General features: G+C 47.6%; 1 protein-coding gene across 1 annotated transcript in view; it reads left to right on the plus strand.

Moving 5' to 3' along the window:
- Positions 1-1,556: 1,556 nt before the first annotated feature.
- ZBTB8B (zinc finger and BTB domain containing 8B) overlaps positions 1,557-3,999 on the plus strand; it is a 20,337-nt gene continuing 17,894 nt past the window's right edge. Inside the window, exon 1 of the mRNA XM_012812376.2 lies at positions 1,557-1,607. The gene's annotated coding sequence lies outside the window, so the exon portion shown is untranslated. The remainder of the gene's footprint in view (positions 1,608-3,999) is intronic.

A 3,999-nucleotide genomic window follows, 5' to 3' on the forward strand; every position in this document is an offset into this window, starting at 1 on the left:
ATGCAGCTGGTCCAGGAGACAGGAAGTATGAATGGATAGAGAGGCAAAGGCTAGATTGCAATAGGGGTTTGTAGGCCAAGTTAAGGAGTTAGAATTAAAAAAAAAAAAAAAGTGAAGGGACACCTTTGAAGGATGTTACACATGGAGAGATATAGTTATAATGGTCCCAGTGGAGAGATGTTGACACCTAAGATAGGGAAGAGGTGGTAGAAATGAAGGGTACTGGTTGGCTCAGTGCCTGTAGCACAGTGGTTATGGTGCCAGCCATATGCACCGAGGCTGACAGTGGCAGGAACCTGTAGTCCCAGCTCCTTGGGAGGCTGAGGCAAGACAATGGCTTCAGCCCAAGAGTTTAGGTTGCTGTGAGCTGTGATGCCACAGCACTCTACCAAGGGTGTAGTGAGACTCTGTCTTGAAAAAAAAAAAAAGAGTGCTGGTTTAAGATATACTTTAGAGCTTGTCAAAAACCAAACTTCAGTTCACTCTAAAGGTAACTTAATTTTAGATGATAAAATGTTAGCTAAATACCACTGCATTGTCCATCAAAGAAAAGCAGCTTACTTATCTCTTGCAAAGTTAAATACCCAGAGAGCCAGAGAGGGATGATGGCAGTTATATCTTTCCTCTCAGCGGCTCCCTTGCCATCCAGTTACCAAAGGCTCAGGGCCCATGGACTTTTTGATAATCACCATGGTAGTGGAGAGTGCCTCAGAAGTGCCTAGCCAAGCTTCTCCAGCTTCAGCCTTTTGCATCTCTAACCTGAGAAGTCATGTCATTGCTGCCTCTGCCTTAATTGGAACTGTACCTGGACTTCACCCTGAAATATCATCTGCGCTACTGCTGCATCCAAGCTCCAAATCGCAGGTCCCCAATTTTATGACTATGGCACAGGTACCCTGTGGTGGATGACTTGTTCACAGCTGTCTCAGAAAGCGCCTGTGCTGTTCCTTAGCTCTGTGTGCTGCTCTTTAACTGTTTCACTAGTATATATGAACCTGAAAGCCTGTCAGGGAAGGGAATTGTATGTTTTATCTTTTGTAACCTCTGTTCAGTGAACGTGTATTGCGGGCGTGCAATAAAAACCTGTTGAGTACAGATAAAACCATTTCATTCATTTTCAGATTTCTGGGGAGAACGGCATAGATAAAAAGTGTGCAGACTGATAAGATACAGCTTTTATTCTCTAGGCTGCATTAATATCCACGACGTGCTCTTAGCTCTCCGGACAAAGAGGAATACTTGGCAGATCCCTCAAGTGGGACTCAAAAGACCGAAAGGAGATGCAGCCTTTCACAAGCACTGGTCCTTGCCCCTTTTAGCATCTTGGTACTTGTAGTTTTGTCCACTATATCTTTACCCGAAAAGCGAGCGCTGAGACCACAACTCCCATCACCCTGCGAGAACCGGAGCCTTCAGAGCGCATCCTCCGCAGCGGGCGCCGGCGCCATTGACCAACCTGCTGGTCGAAGGGCCCGCCTTCCTGAGCCCTAGAGCTTCCACGATTGGTCGGCCTCTCCGCCTCTCATCGGAGGGGGCACCAGGTGAATGAAAGGGGGGCGTGTCGGAGAGCGTAGCTTTTCGGCAGCGCGGCTGGAACCCGCTGGAAGGTAAGAGCTGAGAAGCAGGTTCGAGATACCGCTTTCATTGGTTTGGGGAGAATTCAGGACACCCCGGGAGGCTGGTCCCGGGGGGTGGTTAGCAGGCAGGGTTGCCCTCTTTCAGTAGTCCTCCTTTGGACCGCTCGGCCCTGCAACTCTCGGGAACCCGGCTGTACAAATCAGTGCTCGATGACCAGTTCCTCCCTCCGCTCCAGCGTGGGGAGACAGGGGACGGGCGCGGCGGCAGACCCCTCCCCCCCAGTTCCTGGTATTGGGCTGCCACCCGCGTCATCTAGCCCGCGGTCGGGGCGTCTACGCATTCCGATGGTTGGAAGGTGCCCAGGTGTGAGGGCTCTGCCAGCCTGGGGTAGTGCCCGTCGCAGCGATGGTCACTTTGTCCGCGGGAGGCCACGGGAGGAGCAAGGCCTCGAGCTCCACCCTCAAGCCCAATAGCTGGTCCCAGTGGCCTCTGCAGGTCATCTGGCTCTGGACCGGGGAGGGCACCCCCGTCTTGTGGGCAGTTTAGCGGGCGAACCAAAAATGCCGTTGACCCCGAAATTATTCCGTGGAACTGGAAACTCTTCTCCAGTGTTTTTCCCCTCCAGTCAACTTGTTGGATAAAGGAGTGACTTTCCACGCTCGTCACGGGATGTCCTGGAGTGTTTGGGAAGGCAGGTCGGCTTGCATAGTGGTTTGTGTAGTGGCAACTCAGGAATCAATCGGATCTCGGTTCCAGCCCTAGCTTGGCCTTGTTATCTTTATCTTTAAAATTCAATTTCCTCCTTTGAAAAGGAAAATGTAATGACAGTATCTACTGCGCTGGGTTAATGTGAGGTTAAAATTAATGTACTTGTAAAGTACCTTGCACAGTGTTTCATAAAGAGCAGTGCTCGGTAAATGCTAGCACTTGAAGAGCAGTGGTTTGGCTGGGATTCTCTCAGGGGTATATGGGAGTTTGTATCGCAGGTGATAGTGTTGGCATCTCCTGTCTCCTCCAGGAGGACACTATACTGGGTTCATTTTTCTATTCCTGGCATCTTCCTCATGTCAGGCATTGTATGTAGCAAGTGAGTGTTAAGCTGAACTGGAATGGTGGGAAGGTTGGGAGAGTCCCTGCCAGAGTGTGGTTAAGAGCAGTCTACCCTAAGTGCTGCTTTTTTGGGAGAAGCGGTGATCTTTAGCATGACCTAAGGACCCAGGGCACTGAAGGCAAGTGAGGTTGCTATGAATAAATATTTCAATACTTCAAGTGTTCAATAATATATACCAAGGGCAGGTTTGGGGAAAGTTTTGAAGAAAGTATATGAATAGACTTTTGAAGAGTTGGAAAGTAGACATGACAGAATTAAGAATATTTGTAGGCTCAGTGCCTATAGCTCAACGGCTAGGGTGCCAGCCACATATACTAAAGCTGGTGAGTTCAAATCTAGCCCGGGCCTGCCAAACAACAATGACAACTACAACAACACAAAAATAGCTGGATGTTGTGGTGGAAGCCTATAGTCGCGCTACTTGGGAGGCTGAGGCAAGAGAATCGCTTAAGCCCAAGGGTTTGGGGTTGCTGTGAGCTGTGACACCACAGCATTCTACCCAGGGTGACATAGTGAGACTCGGATAAAAAAAAAAAAGAAAAGAAAAAAGAATATTTGTAATGAGAAAGCCAAAAGCAATGACTTTTAGGTACTATTGCTGGAAGGAAGCATCTTCCAGTGAAAGAGAGAGGTACCTTGGGAAGAGGCCCTGAGATCAGACCTTTTTACAGGTGAAGAAGTGGTATACGGCTGGACTCAGTGGCTCACGCTTATAATCCTAGCATTTTGAAAGGCTGAGACAGGGAGGATCACTTTCGGTCAGGAGATCAGCCTGAGCAAAGTGAAACTCCACCTCTACTAAAAATAGAAAAATTAGCTGGGCATTGTGGTGGGCACCTGTAGTCCCAGCTACTCTGGAGGCTGAGGCAGGAGGATCGCTTGAGCCCGGGAGTGTGAGGTTGCTGTGAGCTATTCTGAGGCCATCACACTCTAGCCCAGGTGACAGAGTAAGACTCTGTCTCAAAAAAAGAAACAAAACAAAACAAACCAGTGGTGCATACTTATATATTTATCTACCTGGCTTGCTAACTCCTTACTTTTCTGCCCAATCTACTTTTTTTCTTAGCTAAAAAAGAAAAAAATACATACACAATGTAAAATGTTGCAACTATATAGAACATTAAGGTTTAAAATGAAAGGGGAAGGTCTCCTCTATACTTTCTACCTAAAGTTCCCACCCCCAAGGTTAACTCCTGTTAGCAATTGTATAACTTTCCAGAAAAAAATTCATATGCGTATCAGGAAAAGTGGAGTCATACTGTACATTTTGTTTTGCATCTTGCTTTTTTTTTCTATTTTTTTTTTTTTTT

This window comes from Otolemur garnettii, unplaced genomic scaffold, assembly GCF_000181295.1.
Source record: "Otolemur garnettii isolate 467f Iridium unplaced genomic scaffold, OtoGar3 scaffold00204, whole genome shotgun sequence".
Classification (NCBI taxonomy): domain Eukaryota; kingdom Metazoa; phylum Chordata; class Mammalia; order Primates; family Galagidae; genus Otolemur; species Otolemur garnettii.